Source organism: Triticum aestivum, chromosome 7B (genome assembly GCF_018294505.1).
Source record: "Triticum aestivum cultivar Chinese Spring chromosome 7B, IWGSC CS RefSeq v2.1, whole genome shotgun sequence".
Lineage (NCBI taxonomy): Eukaryota > Viridiplantae > Streptophyta > Magnoliopsida > Poales > Poaceae > Triticum > Triticum aestivum.
Window position 1 is genome coordinate 763,094,097 of NC_057813.1, and position 18,446 is coordinate 763,112,542.

The window sequence follows — 18,446 nt, forward strand, 5'->3', positions numbered from 1 at the left end:
AACCCACAATTCATTAGATCCCAACAAACATACGGCAAAAGAAGATTACATCGAATAGGACTCCAAAAAGATTGAGGAGAACATTGTATTGAAGATAAAATTGTGTCATCTAGCTACTATGTATGGACCCGTAGGTCTGTGGTAAACTCGTTTTTTCCTTTTCCAAGAGGGACAGATGTGCCTCTCACGAAATCATATCCATGTATCCTTCAGCAGTAAATATGTGCCTCTAGCAGAATGGAAAAAAACGTATTTTTGCTTTTTCCGAGCGATATGATTGTGCCTCCCACGAAAACAAATATGTGCTTCCACGTCAAGTAGATTTATGCCTCTCAGGGAAGGAATAAAAAGAGAACGTGTTTTCTTTTGCCTTTTGAAGAGCCACGACTGTGCGTCTCACGGAAGAAAATATGTGACTCTCGCAACAAAGAAAATATTCGTTTTCCGAGAGGCAAAGTTGTGCCTCTCAGAAGAGGCACAATGGATGACAATATGTGTTTCCACAAGAAGTAAATCCTTTTAGAGAGGCACATCAGTGTCTCTGGATGAAAAAATATGTGCCTCCACAAGAAGTAAATTTGTGCCTCTCATGGAAGAAACAAAACATGTTATTTTTACGAGTGCCTCTCGCAAAAGCAAATTCCTGCCTCCACAAGAAGTAAATATGTGCCACTTACGAAAGAAAAAACATGTTTTTTCTTTTTTACGAGAGGCAGGATTTTACCTCGCGTGGAGGCAAATCTACGCCTCTCGCAAAAAAAGTTTTTCTCTTTTGAGAGGCACGGTTGTGCCTCTTGTGGAAGCAAATATGTGCCTCCCGAGAATTAAATCTATGCATCTCGTGGAAGAAAAAAAATGCTATTTTTCCTTTTTCGAGAGAAACGGTTGTGCCTCTCATGAAAGCACTTTGCCTTCACAAGAAGTAAATTTTTGTCTCTCACAGAAGAAAAAACCTAAAACATGTATTTCACTTTTCCAAGAGGCACAGCTGTGCGTCTCTGGGAAGCAGAAACGTGCCTACACGAGAAGTAAATCTATGCGTCTTGCGGAAGAAAACAGTCGAGTTTCTTTTTTCCTTTTTCAAGAGGCACGGTTGTGCGTCTCATGGAAGTAAGTCTATGCTTCGAGGAGAATAAATCTGCGACTCTCATAAAAGAAAAAAAAAGTGTTTTTGTCCTTTTAGCTGTGTGTATTATCGAAGCGAATCCGTATAGTAGGTAACCTCGGGAAAGCCTATTGGCAACGACATCAAAAAACAACAAGGAAAGTGTGCCTACGGAAGAATCAGCGGACACGTCGCATGGCAGGGCTACTGACTTTGACGGGTCTGGGAAAAGTCACATGGCTGGCATATTTCTGGGTACCATGCTGCATGTCTTTGTATCGCATGGTCTGGTTCTAGAAGGTGTGGATAGCTCTCTCTCAGCTAGTCGTCCCAGAAAATTTGTAGTCCCTTGGGATCAATCCAAATAATCCCAGACGAGCATTGCTCCAAAAAAGTGGGGCCATGAACGTATGTATACAAACCATTCTCGTGCCTAAAATTCCTATCCTCTCACCACTAAACGTAAACCACCCATGGTCATGTGGTCATGGCCCTTTGAGCCTTAGTAGCAATAGTCATTGTTGTGGTTGCTGGTCAAATAGTTTTGAGTCTTGATCATCTTTAATTCTCCTTTGAGTAAGCCATGCATACGTCCTTTAATGTTTGTTCCTCTGTAGAGGAGAAATGTCCAATCTTCTACAGGAATCTAGGTTGGAAATTATCGGTGAGTGTAAAGGTTCCTTTCTACAAAGGGTAGAAAAGAGGCCTCCACAATTATTTCCTCATTTTCATGCACTGTGCCTTATTTTTTTTACTTTCTGTGAGGCACACCTGTGCATCTCACGGAAGGAAAAGAAAAAGTTTTTTCTTCATGTACCTCTCGTGGAAGCAAAATAAAAGTACACATACTTTTCTTTCCAAAAGGCACAATTGTGTTTCTCGCAGAAAAAAAGTATGTGTTTTCAGGAAAAGCAAATCTGTGCTTCTCATACTAGCAAAATAAAATATATAACGTGTTTTTCCTTTTTCGAGAGGCACAATCACACTTCTCGCGATAGGAAGTCTGTGCTTCCACGTGGAGCAAACATGTGCTTCTTCCAGAAGAATGAAGCCTTTTTTTTTCTTTTCCGAGTGGCACAAATGTGCTTCTAGCGATACTAATTTATGCCTCCACAAGAAGCAAACCATTACTTCTCGTGAAAAAAAAACATGAAAAAATGGACTTTTTTCTCCAGCCTTAGGGAAAACAGGACGAAGGAAAAAACCCGAAGAAAAAACATGTAGAACCAGAAAACACGTACGGCAAAGTAAAAAAAGATAGAATCTTGATGAAACACCCAACATGCGACATGTGATGGCGGTTGGACGCACCATTCGACGCGCTCTTAACCCTAGCGGGGCTCGCGCAAAGATACCCCCTTGCTACTTGCTTCGTTATTTTGGGATTGATGGCATTTGTTAGAAAGTGAAAATATCATTCGTTATCTATTGTGGTCTCTTCTATTATTTTGGCATAGTACTGCTGCCCTCGATCAGGTTTTCACAGTAACAGGTGTGCCTCGTACAGCGGGATGCCACTAACGTGACATGGTACCACGTAGATACAAGTTTATCTCCTACTCCTACTCCTACGATAGCACCTAGTATGTCATCGAAATGAATATCGTAACCTAGCGCCGCAACCATCAGGTGACTAGGGAGAGGCAATCTAGTTCCTCCTATCTCCACCGGCCGGGGTGCTGGCCCCCTCTCCCTTCGGCCGCTGCTCCGGCGGCTAGAGGGAGGGGGGACCCCGTTCCTTCGCTCTGTAGTTAGGGTTTGGATTTGTAGGTCGTGGCGCATCGTTGGGGTGGTGGGAGCTGTGCCTGGACGAATAAATCTGCCTCAACTCTACTCCCACACCGGCTGTGTCTTTCATGGCGGCGTCTTGGAGTTGATGGCATCGTGTCTCTGTCGATCCCTCAGATCGGCAGCGTTAGGGTTCATGGATGGTGTTGGCGAGGCGGCCGCGGCGACTCCATCAGATGTGTCGCTCCTTCTGCTCTGTCCCCGTCGCTGCGGCGTTGTCTCTGACGTCATGGTGGAGCAGGGAGGTTTTGTCGTTCTGGAGTACGTGCAGGCGGTTGTCTACGCAAGTGACAGCTGGAAAATGGAGTATCCTGTGTTGGGTCTGTGGTCGAAGGCTGCCAGTTCTGGTTTCCTCCTCCGACGTCGTCGTCGTCATGTGGGATGTCAGTTCTGAAGTTCGATGGCGTATCCGAGGACATGTTGCCTCAGTCTGATTCTTTCAACGGCTATGATTTTGCTTCTGGCAAAATACTTTACAGGTCCATAAAGCCGTTGATCAGCGATGGAGCTGCAACGAGCTTGGGTGAAGAGGTGATCTGTCTTTTTATCCTTTCGTGGCCGCTTCGGTGGTGCCAAAGGAAAGGGACATGCACTAGTATTTTGCATAGGATTTTCCTATCTTTTCACTTATGTATGGTCGGTGCTTACGTTTCCTGTAACTTGACCTTTATTCTATATAAATGAGACACGTATTACCATGTAAAAAAAACCTTACGCATAAAATATTAGTATCGATTTGGACAGGGATACCAGCCAATAAATATTACTAGAGCAGTACCGCTATCCCCTGTCCAGTGGGCTCAATTCATATTATAGACCAAACCACCGAGAAATTCACTTACCACCAGCACATGCAATCTGGTAAATTTAGTTCATAGAAAAAAATGGCAACACCGGACACGTACCACGAGTCAACTTTCTCATCACTCGGAGAACAATTTGGTAAATGGGTTTTGAAACGTCCGCGGTGCGTCCGCGGACGGTGACCAGGCATACAACAAATTTTCTCTCAAACAACAACAGTATGCATTTCCGATTACCATTTCCATCAAAACCCATGCAATGGCATATGATCTACGTCAACTAGTACTATCAACTACTACACTACTGTCCTCGTCATCGGAGATGTTTACTTAGTTGGTGTTGGGGCCGCCGGTCTCGTGGTCATTGGTGGCCGGGCGCACATCCGGCTCGTCGACCTCCTCTAAGTCGGCGAAGATCTCATCAATCTCCATAGTTCGCCCACGGATGAAGCAGTGGTTGGCCTCCACCTTGTACTCCGACTCGAGCAGGGCCTAATGCTTCGTCAAATAGTCCACCTGGGCCACTTCAAACTCCGCCATGGTGTTGGCCATGTCAAAGCCGGCAGGCACCGAATCTTCCTTCGCCGCCTACTGCGGCTCCACCTCTCCGTGTCCTAGTCTGCCGGCTCCACCTCCTTCTCCTGCTCTCCTTGTCCTCCTCCATCAGCTTCGGCTCCTTCTCCTCCATGCCATCATATTCCTCCTCCATGGCAATGTGCTCCTCCTCCAGCTCCGCCTATATATATAAGTCTCATAATATTTTTTCAAAATTGATCAAAGTTAATTACGTAATTAATGAAATCGAACTTTTAATTTTGGGAAAATTCCGGGATGCTACACATGTGGTCATGCCCCTTTGAGCCATAGTCATAAGAGTCATTGTTGTGGTTGCGGGAAAAAAATTTCTTGAGTCTTGATGATCTTCAATTCTCCTTTGAAATACCCATGCTTACGTCCTTTGGTATTGATTCCTCTTGAGGGGAGAAATGTTTAATATTCTAGAGGAAACTAGGCTGGGAGTGATTGCTGATTCGAAGGCATATTTTCCACAAAGGGTGGAAAAGAGGCATCCCCAAAATTTTCAACATTTTACTGGACTCTTCCTTATTTCTCACCGAGTTGGTGAGAATTTTCCTGAGTTTTCGACATTTCACAAAAACTATTTTTTGTGATTTCTCCAAATTTCTCGAGCTTTTCATCTTCACTCTAATTTTTCACTAACTCCCAGCCGACAATCATTGATCACAACAAATTAGCAAATCCTTGTAAGTTACAATTAGGTTGATGCTGTCACCCTGGCGTGGTGGAATTGACCCATAGACCTTGTTTCTAAGCACTGGTTTATAATTTTGCTCGTTGTTTGCTAATTGTTATATTGATGTTTTTAATTATTCAGATTATAAAAACCTATTTCTACTATCCATACTACACTTCTATCATCATCTCTTTCTCCGAACTAGTGCACCTATATAATTTGCCATTGTACTGGGTCTGCTGGGGACACAGGAGATTTCTTGTATTATTCATCGTACACCTCCCACGGATTGATAAATCTTAGGTCATCCACTTGATAAAAATTGACTATTGTCCTACAAAACTGTGTGCTTGGAGGACTACAGAGTCTACAAGAATAAAGTAGCATAGTAGACATCACGATGTAACCCTCGTGCAGTGGATTTGACACATGTGGTCGGTCATCGCTCGTTTCCTGATGCCGGTGTTTTGTTATCGTTTTGGTCCTTAGCTACAGTAAGTAGATCGAATGCCTTTGTATCATATGTATGCTGTTATTTACGAAGGGGTGGACAGCTGGCTCTGGCTCGTCGAGCGAGAAGATTCATCATACCAGGTATATCAATCCAACTAAATCCTGCATCCATTGTTCCAAAAATTGGGCCAAGGATTGCATGGATACCACACATGTCTACGCCTAAATTATGCTCCAAAAATTAGGCCATGGTACTATCAGTGTACTAATTTAAAACGTGTTTCCATTTAGTTTGGTGGCAATGGTTAGGTGGTTGATCTTTCAGTTGTACTAGCCTTTTACATTTGTCCATATTTAGGGCCTTTAGTTTTTTAGTTCACCTCGGGAGAAATGGTTAGCCTTGTAGAGGAAACCAAATTGGCAATAGCGCTCATTGACGGGTTGCTTACGGCAAAGCGGTGGGAAAACGCCTCAACAAAATGTTCCATCTTTTCATGGATTTTCCTTGTTTCTCCCTAAGTCCTTGTGCCTTTTTTACTTTCAACATAATTAACACCTTTTGTGATTTCCCCAAGATTATTGTGCCTTTCCACAAATTTCTAGGGTCTTCACGGTAACTATCTATAAACTCTTGGGCTTTTGTGGAAACATAGAATAGGCAGCATATAACCGATCGACACATCAAACTAACAAATCGTTGTTACAGATAGTTCGGTAGTTTTTGTCACCCTCGGGCGGTGGAATAGACCCCTGTGGCCACCGGCCCTCGCTCTGTGCCAGTGTTTGATTGGCAGTTTGCTACAGTTGGTCAGATGTCTATGTATCACATGATGTGCTTCAAGAAGTTCTGGATAGCTCGCTTTCAACTAGTAATCACATAAAATTTGTAGTCCCTCGAGATCAATGCAAATAAACCCAGACGTGCATTGCTCCAAAAGAGTGGGTCCATGAATATATGTATACAAACCATGCCTCCTGCTAAAATTCCTACCCTCTCGCTAGTACACGTAAACCACCCATAGTCATGTGGTCATGGCCCTTTGAGCCTTAGTAACAATAGTCATTGTTGTGCTTGCGGATCAAATATTTTTGAGTATTGATGATCTTTAATTCTCCATTGAGTAAGCCGTGCATACGTCCGTTAATCTTTGTTGCTCTGCAGCGGAGAAATATTCAAGCTTCTACAGGAATCCAGATTGGAAATGATCGGTGAGTGTAAAGGTTCCTTTCTACAAATGGTAGAAAAGAGGCCTCCACAATTATTTCGCTATTTTCATGGACTGTGCCTTATTTCTCTTTGAGTTCGGGTGAATTTTCCCAACTTTTCGGCATTTAGTAGAAACTTTCTTTAGTGGTTTTTCCTAATATCTCGAGATTTTTTGTCTCATTTGAAATTTTTCACTAGCGCCTAGCGTACAACCACTGAACAGAACAAATTACAGTCAGTTAGGTAAACCGTGTCACCCTCGTGCGGTGGAATTGACCCCTATGGTCGGTCATTGGTCCTTGCCTAACTCCGGTGTTTGTTATCGTTTGGGTCGTCAGCTACAGTATGTAGACCAGACACGAACAGCTGGCTCTAGCGTGTAGGTTGTGATTCCAGAAGGCATGGATGACTGGCTCTGCCTTATCAAGAGAAAAATTCTTCGTACTTTGTGTATCAATTCAATTAAGCCTCACATGCATTGCTCCAAAAAATGAGCAAACGAATGCATGGATACCACCCACATGTCCGTGTAAGTTCTGTTGTAGTCAAGTTGGAGTAGAAAGCCTAGTCTTGAGAGTGAAACTCAAGGAATTGACACACGATAGGAAGGTGACTGGTCTCATGAGTGCTGAGATGGACTAGCTTCCATCTTTCTCCAGCTACTACTTGTGAGTTGCATTGGGAACGATGTAGTACAATAGACATAAGTATTCCCTCAGTAATGAACCAAGCTTATCATTCTAGTAGGAGAACCACATAGAACCTTGTTAGCATCACCTGCACACACAGAAGCAGATAGTTGCGCCCAACACAAGCACGGGGGTTCTCAATTCCTTTGCGGTTAATTGCGAGGATCAAATATCATAGTGGTAGATGGATAAAATAAATTGCAAAACAAAAATAAAGGAAATAAAATTACAACAATGTGTTTTTTATTATATTGATGATAAAAGTAGACCCGGGGGCCATAATTTGCACTAGAGGATTCTCTCTTGAACACAAAACATATGGTGGGTAAACAAATTACTGTTGGACAATTGATAGAAAAGTGCATAGTTATGACGATTTCTATGGCAATGATCATGTATATAGGCATCACGACAGAGACAAGTGGACCAACTCCGGCCTGCATTTACTATTATTACTCCACCTTTCGACCGCTATCCAGCATGTACCTAAGGTACTAACATAATAAAAACGGTGTAACGCCTTAAGGAAGACGACATGATGTAGAGAAGTAAAGCCAATCAACATAAATAAACCCCATCATTTTATCCTTGTTGGCAATAATACAAATACGTGTCATGACCATTTCTGTCACCGGGATTGATCACCGTAAGATTGAACCCATCACAAAGCACCTCTCCCATTGCAAGATAATTTTCTCTCAAACAACAATAATATGGATTTCCGATTACCATTTCCATGAAAACCCATGCAATGGCATATGATCTACGTCAACTACTACTATCAACTACTACACTACTGTCCTCGTCATCGGAGATGTTTACGAAGTTGGTGTCGGGGCCGCCTGCCTCGTGGTCATTGGTGGCCGGGCGCACATCCGGCTTGTCCTCCTCGTCTAAGTCGGCGAATATCTCATCAATCTCCATAGTTCGCCCACGGATGAAGCAGTGGTTGGCCTCCACCTCGTACTCCGACTCGAGCAGGGCCTAATGCTTCGTCGAATGGTCCGCCTGGGCCACTTCAAACTCCACCATGGTGTTGGCCATGTCAAAGCCGGCAGGCACCGAATCTTCCTTCGCCGCCTACTGCGGCTCCACCTCTCTGTGTCCTCGTCTGCCAGCTCCACCTCCTTCTCCTGCTCTCCTAGTCCTCCTCCATCAGCTTCGGATCCTTCTCCTCCCTGGCATCATATTCCTCGTCCATGGCAGTGTGCTCCTCCTCCAGCTCCGCCTCATAAAATATATATATATATAAGTCTCATAATATTTTTTTCAAAATTGGTCAAAGTTAATTACGTAATTAATGAAATCAAACTTTTAATTTTGGGAAAATTCCGCGATGCTACACATGTGGTCATGCCCCTTTGAGCCATAGTCATAAGAGTCATTGTTGTGGTTGCGGGAAAAAATTTCCTGAGTCTAGATGATCTTCAATTCACCTTTGAAATACCCACACTTACGTCGTTTGGTATTGATTCCTCTTGAGGGGAGAAATGTTTAATATTCTAGAGGAAACTAGGCTGGGAGTGATTGCTGATTCGAAGGCATGTTTTCCACAAAGGGTGGAAAAGAGGCATCCCCAAAATTTTCATCATTTTTTTGGACTCTTCCTTATTTCTCACCGAGTTGATGAGAATTTTCCTAAGTTTTCGACATTTCACAACAACTATTTTTTGTGATTTCTCCAAATTTCTCGAGCTTTTCATCTTCACTCTAATTTTTCACTAACTCCTAGCCGACAATCATTGGTCACAACAAATTAGCAAATCCTTCTAAGTTAGAATTAGGTTGATGTTGTCACCCTGGCGCGGTGGAATTGACCCATAGACCTTGTTTCTAAGCATTGATTTATAATTTTGCTTGTTGTTTGCCACTTGTTATATTGATGTTATTAATTATTCAGATTATAAAAACCTATTTCTACTATCGATACTACACTTCTATCATCATCTTATCTCCGAACTAGTGCACCTTTATAATTTGCCATTGTACTGGGTCTGTTGGGGACACAGGAGATTTCTTGTATTATTCATCATACACCTCCCATGGATTGATAAATCTTTGGTCATCCACTTGAGAAAAATTGACTATTGTCCTACAAAACTGTGTGCTTGGAGGCCTACAGAGTCTACAAGAATAAAGTAGCATAGTAGACATCAGGATGTAACCCTCGTGCAGTGGAATTGACACATGTGGTCGGTCATCGCTCTTTTCCTGATGCCGGTGTTTTGTTATCGTTTTGGTCCTTAGCTATAGTAAGTAGATCGAACGCCTTTGTATCGTATGTATGTTGTTATTTACGAAGGGGTGGACAGCTGGCTCTGGCTTGTCGAGAGAGAAGATTCATCATACCAGGTATATCAATCCAACTAAATCCTGCATCCATTGTTCCAAAAATTGGGCCAAGGATTGCATGGATACCATACATGTCTCCGCCTAAATTATGCTCCAAAAATTAGGCCATGGTACTATCGGTGTACTAATTTGAAACGTTTTTCCATTTTGTTTGGTGGCAATGGTTAGGTGGTTGATCTTTCAGTTGTGCCAGCCTTTTACATTTGTCCATACTTAGGGCCTTTAATTTTTTAGCTCACCTCGGGAGAAATGGTTAGCCTTCTAGAGGAAACCAAGTTGGCAATAGCGCTCATTGACGGGTTGCTTACGGCAAAGCGGTGGGAAAACGCCTCAACAAAATGTTCCATCTTTTCATGGATTTTCCTTGTTTCTCCCTAAGTCCTTGTGCCTTTTTTACTTTCGACATAATTAACCCCTTTTGTGATTTCCCCAAGATTATTGTGCCTTTCCACAAATTTCTAGGGTCTTCACGATAACTATCTATAAACTCTTGGGCTTTTGTGGAAACGTAGAATAGGCAGCATATAACCGATCGACACATCAAACTAACAAATCGTTGTTACGGATAGTTCGGTAGTTTTTGTCACCCTCGGGCGGTGGAATAGACCCCTGTGGCCACCGGCCCTCGCTCTATGCCAGTGTTTGTTTGGCAGTTTGCTACAGTTGGTCAGATGTCTTTGTATCACATGATGTGGTTCAAGAAGTTCTGGATAGCTCACTTTCCTAGTAATCCAAGAAAATTTGTAGTCCCTTGGGATGAATCCAAATAAACCCAGACGTGCATTGCTCCAAAAGAGTGGGGCCATGAATATATGTATACAAACCATGCCTCCTGCCTAAAATTCCAACCCTCTCACTAGTAAACGTAAATCACCCATGGTCATGTGGTCATGGCCCTTTGAGCCTTAGTAACAATAGTCATTGTTGTGGTTGCGGATCAAATATTTTTGAGTCTTGATGATCTTTAATTCTCCTTTGAGTAAGCCTTGCATACGTCCTTTAATCTTTGTTGCTCTGTAGCGGAGAAATGTTCAAGCTTCTACAGGAATCCAGATTGGAAATGAACGGTGAGTGTAAAGGTTTTTTTCTACAAAGGGTAGAAAAGAGGCCTCCACAATTATTTCGCCATTTTTATGGACTGTGCCTTATTTCTCTTTGAGTTCGGGTGAATTTTCCCGACTTTTCGGCATTTAGTAGAAATTTTCTTTAGTGGTTTTTCCTAATATCTTGAGATTTTTTGTCTCATTTGAAATTTTTCACTAGCGCCTAGCGTACAACCACTGAACAGAACAAATTACAGTCAGTTAGGTAAACCGTGTATCCCTCGTGCGGTGGAATTGACCCCTATGGTCGGTCATTGGTCCTTGCCTAACTCCGGTGTTTGTTATCGTTTTGGTCGTCAGCTACAGTAAATAGACCAGACACGAACAGCTGGCTCTAGCGTGTAGGTTGTGATTCCAGAAGGCCTGGATGACTGGCTCTGCCTTATCAAGAGAAAAATTCTTCGTACTTTGTGTATCAATTTAATTAAGCCTCACATGCATTGCTCCAAAAAAATGAGCAAAAGAATGCATGGATACCACCCACATGTCCGTGTAAGTTCTGTTGTAGTCAAGTTGGAGTAGAAAGCCTAGTCTTGAGAGTGAAACTCAAGGAATTGACACACGATAGGAAGGTGACTGGTCTCATGAGTGCTGAGATGGACTAGCTTCCATCTTTCTCCAGCCGCTACTTGTGAGTTGCGTTGGGAACGATGTAGTACAATAGAGATAAGTATTCCCTCAGTTACGAACCAAGCTTATCATTCTAGTAGGAGAACCACATAGAACCTTGTTAGCATCACCTGCACACACAGAAGCAGATAGTTGCGCCCAACGCAAGCACGGGGGTTGTCAATCCCTTTGCGGTTAATTATGAGGATCAAATATCATAGTGGTAGATGGATAAAATAAATTGCAAAACAAAATAAAGGAAATAAAATTTCAACAATGTGTTTTTCGATTTTATTGATGATAAAAGTAGACCCGGGGGCCATAATTTGCACTAGAGGATTCTCTCTTGAACACAAAACATATGGTGGGTAAACAAATTACTGTTGGACAATTGATAGAAAAGTGCATAGTTATGACGATATCTATGGCAATGATCATGTATATAGGCATCACGACGGAGACAAGTGGACCGACTCCGGCCTGCATTTACTATTATTACTCCAACTATCGACCGCTATCCAGCATGTACCTAAGGTACTAATATAATAAAAACGGTGTAACGCCTTAAGCAAGATGACATGATGTAGAGAAGTAAAGCCAATCAACTTAAATAACCCCCATCATTTTATCCTTATTGGCAATAATACAAATACATGTCATGTCCCTTTCTATCACTGGGATTGATCCCTGCAAGATTGAACCCATCACAAAGCACCTCTCCCATTGCAAGATAAATCAATCTAGTTGGCCAAACAAAACCGATAGATCAGAGAGAAATGCAATGCTATAAAAATCATGCATAAAAGAGTTCAAGTTTGACTCAAATAATATTCAAAGATAATCTGACCATAAACCCACAATTCATTAGATCCCAACAAACATACGGCAAAAGAAGATTACATCGAATAGGACTCCAAAAAGATTGAGGAGAACATTGTATTGAAGATAAAATTGTGTCATCTAGCTACTATGTATGGACCCGTAGGTCTGTGGTAAACTCGTTTTTTCCTTTTCCAAGAGGGACAGATGTGCCTCTCACGAAATCATATCCATGTATCCTTCAGCAGTAAATATGTGCCTCTAGCAGAATGGAAAAAAACGTATTTTTGCTTTTTCCGAGCGATATGATTGTGCCTCCCACGAAAACAAATATGTGCTTCCACGTCAAGTAGATTTATGCTTCTCAGGGAAGGAATAAAAAGAGAACGTGTTTTCTTTTGCCTTTTGAAGAGCCACGACTGTGCGTCTCACGGAAGAAAATATGTGACTCTCGCAACAAAGAAAATATTCGTTTTCCGAGAGGCAAAGTTGTGCCTCTCAGAAGAGGCACAATGGATGACAATATGTGTTTCCACAAGAAGTAAATCCTTTTAGAGAGGCACATCAGTGTCTCTGGATGAAAAAATATGTGCCTCCACAAGAAGTAAATTTGTGCCTCTCATGGAAGAAACAAAACATGTTATTTTTACGAGTGCCTCTCGCAAAAGCAAATTCCTGCCTCCACAAGAAGTAAATATGTGCCACTTACGAAAGAAAAAACATGTTTTTTCTTTTTTACGAGAGGCAGGATTTTACCTCGCGTGGAGGCAAATCTACGCCTCTCGCAAAAAAAGTTTTTCTCTTTTGAGAGGCACGGTTGTGCCTCTTGTGGAAGCAAATATGTGCCTCCCGAGAATTAAATCTATGCATCTCGTGGAAGAAAAAAAATGCTATTTTTCCTTTTTCGAGAGAAACGGTTGTGCCTCTCATGAAAGCACTTTGCCTTCACAAGAAGTAAATTTTTGTCTCTCACAGAAGAAAAAACCTAAAACATGTATTTCACTTTTCCAAGAGGCACAGCTGTGCGTCTCTGGGAAGCAGAAACGTGCCTACACGAGAAGTAAATCTATGCGTCTTGCGGAAGAAAACAGTCGAGTTTCTTTTTTCCTTTTTCAAGAGGCACGGTTGTGCGTCTCATGGAAGTAAGTCTATGCTTCGAGGAGAATAAATCTGCGACTCTCATAAAAGAAAAAAAAAGTGTTTTTGTCCTTTTAGCTGTGTGTATTATCGAAGCGAATCCGTATAGTAGGTAACCTCGGGAAAGCCTATTGGCAACGACATCAAAAAACAACAAGGAAAGTGTGCCTACGGAAGAATCAGCGGACACGTCGCATGGCAGGGCTACTGACTTTGACGGGTCTGGGAAAAGTCACATGGCTGGCATATTTCTGGGTACCATGCTGCATGTCTTTGTATCGCATGGTCTGGTTCTAGAAGGTGTGGATAGCTCTCTCTCAGCTAGTCGTCCCAGAAAATTTGTAGTCCCTTGGGATCAATCCAAATAATCCCAGACGAGCATTGCTCCAAAAAAGTGGGGCCATGAACGTATGTATACAAACCATTCTCGTGCCTAAAATTCCTATCCTCTCACCACTAAACGTAAACCACCCATGGTCATGTGGTCATGGCCCTTTGAGCCTTAGTAGCAATAGTCATTGTTGTGGTTGCTGGTCAAATAGTTTTGAGTCTTGATCATCTTTAATTCTCCTTTGAGTAAGCCATGCATACGTCCTTTAATGTTTGTTCCTCTGTAGAGGAGAAATGTCCAATCTTCTACAGGAATCTAGGTTGGAAATTATCGGTGAGTGTAAAGGTTCCTTTCTACAAAGGGTAGAAAAGAGGCCTCCACAATTATTTCCTCATTTTCATGCACTGTGCCTTATTTTTTTTACTTTCTGTGAGGCACACCTGTGCATCTCACGGAAGGAAAAGAAAAAGTTTTTTCTTCATGTACCTCTCGTGGAAGCAAAATAAAAGTACACATACTTTTCTTTCCAAAAGGCACAATTGTGTTTCTCGCAGAAAAAAAGTATGTGTTTTCAGGAAAAGCAAATCTGTGCTTCTCATACTAGCAAAATAAAATATATAACGTGTTTTTCCTTTTTCGAGAGGCACAATCACACTTCTCGCGATAGGAAGTCTGTGCTTCCACGTGGAGCAAACATGTGCTTCTTCCAGAAGAATGAAGCCTTTTTTTTTCTTTTCCGAGTGGCACAAATGTGCTTCTAGCGATACTAATTTATGCCTCCACAAGAAGCAAACCATTACTTCTCGTGAAAAAAAAACATGAAAAAATGGACTTTTTTCTCCAGCCTTAGGGAAAACAGGACGAAGGAAAAAACCCGAAGAAAAAACATGTAGAACCAGAAAACACGTACGGCAAAGTAAAAAAAGATAGAATCTTGATGAAACACCCAACATGCGACATGTGATGGCGGTTGGACGCACCATTCGACGCGCTCTTAACCCTAGCGGGGCTCGCGCAAAGATACCCCCTTGCTACTTGCTTCGTTATTTTGGGATTGATGGCATTTGTTAGAAAGTGAAAATATCATTCGTTATCTATTGTGGTCTCTTCTATTATTTTGGCATAGTACTGCTGCCCTCGATCAGGTTTTCACAGTAACAGGTGTGCCTCGTACAGCGGGATGCCACTAACGTGACATGGTACCACGTAGATACAAGTTTATCTCCTACTCCTACTCCTACGATAGCACCTAGTATGTCATCGAAATGAATATCGTAACCTAGCGCCGCAACCATCAGGTGACTAGGGAGAGGCAATCTAGTTCCTCCTATCTCCACCGGCCGGGGTGCTGGCCCCCTCTCCCTTCGGCCGCTGCTCCGGCGGCTAGAGGGAGGGGGGACCCCGTTCCTTCGCTCTGTAGTTAGGGTTTGGATTTGTAGGTCGTGGCGCATCGTTGGGGTGGTGGGAGCTGTGCCTGGACGAATAAATCTGCCTCAACTCTACTCCCACACCGGCTGTGTCTTTCATGGCGGCGTCTTGGAGTTGATGGCATCGTGTCTCTGTCGATCCCTCAGATCGGCAGCGTTAGGGTTCATGGATGGTGTTGGCGAGGCGGCCGCGGCGACTCCATCAGATGTGTCGCTCCTTCTGCTCTGTCCCCGTCGCTGCGGCGTTGTCTCTGACGTCATGGTGGAGCAGGGAGGTTTTGTCGTTCTGGAGTACGTGCAGGCGGTTGTCTACGCAAGTGACAGCTGGAAAATGGAGTATCCTGTGTTGGGTCTGTGGTCGAAGGCTGCCAGTTCTGGTTTCCTCCTCCGACGTCGTCGTCGTCATGTGGGATGTCAGTTCTGAAGTTCGATGGCGTATCCGAGGACATGTTGCCTCAGTCTGATTCTTTCAACGGCTATGATTTTGCTTCTGGCAAAATACTTTACAGGTCCATAAAGCCGTTGATCAGCGATGGAGCTGCAACGAGCTTGGGTGAAGAGGTGATCTGTCTTTTTATCCTTTCGTGGCCGCTTCGGTGGTGCCAAAGGAAAGGGACATGCACTAGTATTTTGCATAGGATTTTCCTATCTTTTCACTTATGTATGGTCGGTGCTTACGTTTCCTGTAACTTGACCTTTATTCTATATAAATGAGACACGTATTACCATGTAAAAAAAACCTTACGCATAAAATATTAGTATCGATTTGGACAGGGATACCAGCCAATAAATATTACTAGAGCAGTACCGCTATCCCCTGTCCAGTGGGCTCAATTCATATTATAGACCAAACCACCGAGAAATTCACTTACCACCAGCACATGCAATCTGGTAAATTTAGTTCATAGAAAAAAATGGCAACACCGGACACGTACCACGAGTCAACTTTCTCATCACTCGGAGAACAATTTGGTAAATGGGTTTTGAAACGTCCGCGGTGCGTCCGCGGACGGTGACCAGGCATACAACAAATTTTCTCTCAAACAACAACAGTATGCATTTCCGATTACCATTTCCATCAAAACCCATGCAATGGCATATGATCTACGTCAACTAGTACTATCAACTACTACACTACTGTCCTCGTCATCGGAGATGTTTACTTAGTTGGTGTTGGGGCCGCCGGTCTCGTGGTCATTGGTGGCCGGGCGCACATCCGGCTCGTCGACCTCCTCTAAGTCGGCGAAGATCTCATCAATCTCCATAGTTCGCCCACGGATGAAGCAGTGGTTGGCCTCCACCTTGTACTCCGACTCGAGCAGGGCCTAATGCTTCGTCAAATAGTCCACCTGGGCCACTTCAAACTCCGCCATGGTGTTGGCCATGTCAAAGCCGGCAGGCACCGAATCTTCCTTCGCCGCCTACTGCGGCTCCACCTCTCCGTGTCCTAGTCTGCCGGCTCCACCTCCTTCTCCTGCTCTCCTTGTCCTCCTCCATCAGCTTCGGCTCCTTCTCCTCCATGCCATCATATTCCTCCTCCATGGCAATGTGCTCCTCCTCCAGCTCCGCCTATATATATAAGTCTCATAATATTTTTTCAAAATTGATCAAAGTTAATTACGTAATTAATGAAATCGAACTTTTAATTTTGGGAAAATTCCGGGATGCTACACATGTGGTCATGCCCCTTTGAGCCATAGTCATAAGAGTCATTGTTGTGGTTGCGGGAAAAAAATTTCTTGAGTCTTGATGATCTTCAATTCTCCTTTGAAATACCCATGCTTACGTCCTTTGGTATTGATTCCTCTTGAGGGGAGAAATGTTTAATATTCTAGAGGAAACTAGGCTGGGAGTGATTGCTGATTCGAAGGCATATTTTCCACAAAGGGTGGAAAAGAGGCATCCCCAAAATTTTCAACATTTTACTGGACTCTTCCTTATTTCTCACCGAGTTGGTGAGAATTTTCCTGAGTTTTCGACATTTCACAAAAACTATTTTTTGTGATTTCTCCAAATTTCTCGAGCTTTTCATCTTCACTCTAATTTTTCACTAACTCCCAGCCGACAATCATTGATCACAACAAATTAGCAAATCCTTGTAAGTTACAATTAGGTTGATGCTGTCACCCTGGCGTGGTGGAATTGACCCATAGACCTTGTTTCTAAGCACTGGTTTATAATTTTGCTCGTTGTTTGCTAATTGTTATATTGATGTTTTTAATTATTCAGATTATAAAAACCTATTTCTACTATCCATACTACACTTCTATCATCATCTCTTTCTCCGAACTAGTGCACCTATATAATTTGCCATTGTACTGGGTCTGCTGGGGACACAGGAGATTTCTTGTATTATTCATCGTACACCTCCCACGGATTGATAAATCTTAGGTCATCCACTTGATAAAAATTGACTATTGTCCTACAAAACTGTGTGCTTGGAGGACTACAGAGTCTACAAGAATAAAGTAGCATAGTAGACATCACGATGTAACCCTCGTGCAGTGGATTTGACACATGTGGTCGGTCATCGCTCGTTTCCTGATGCCGGTGTTTTGTTATCGTTTTGGTCCTTAGCTACAGTAAGTAGATCGAATGCCTTTGTATCATATGTATGCTGTTATTTACGAAGGGGTGGACAGCTGGCTCTGGCTCGTCGAGCGAGAAGATTCATCATACCAGGTATATCAATCCAACTAAATCCTGCATCCATTGTTCCAAAAATTGGGCCAAGGATTGCATGGATACCACACATGTCTACGCCTAAATTATGCTCCAAAAATTAGGCCATGGTACTATCAGTGTACTAATTTAAAACGTGTTTCCATTTAGTTTGGTGGCAATGGTTAGGTGGTTGATCTTTCAGTTGTACTAGCCTTTTACATTTGTCCATATTTAGGGCCTTTAGTTTTTTAGTTCACCTCGGGAGAAATGGTTAGCCTTGTAGAGGAAACCAAATTGGCAATAGCGCTCATTGACGGGTTGCTTACGGCAAAGCGGTGGGAAAACGCCTCAACAAAATGTTCCATCTTTTCATGGATTTTCCTTGTTTCTCCCTAAGTCCTTGTGCCTTTTTTACTTTCAACATAATTAACACCTTTTGTGATTTCCCCAAGATTATTGTGCCTTTCCACAAATTTCTAGGGTCTTCACGGTAACTATCTATAAACTCTTGGGCTTTTGTGGAAACATAGAATAGGCAGCATATAACCGATCGACACATCAAACTAACAAATCGTTGTTACAGATAGTTCGGTAGTTTTTGTCACCCTCGGGCGGTGGAATAGACCCCTGTGGCCACCGGCCCTCGCTCTGTGCCAGTGTTTGATTGGCAGTTTGCTACAGTTGGTCAGATGTCTATGTATCAC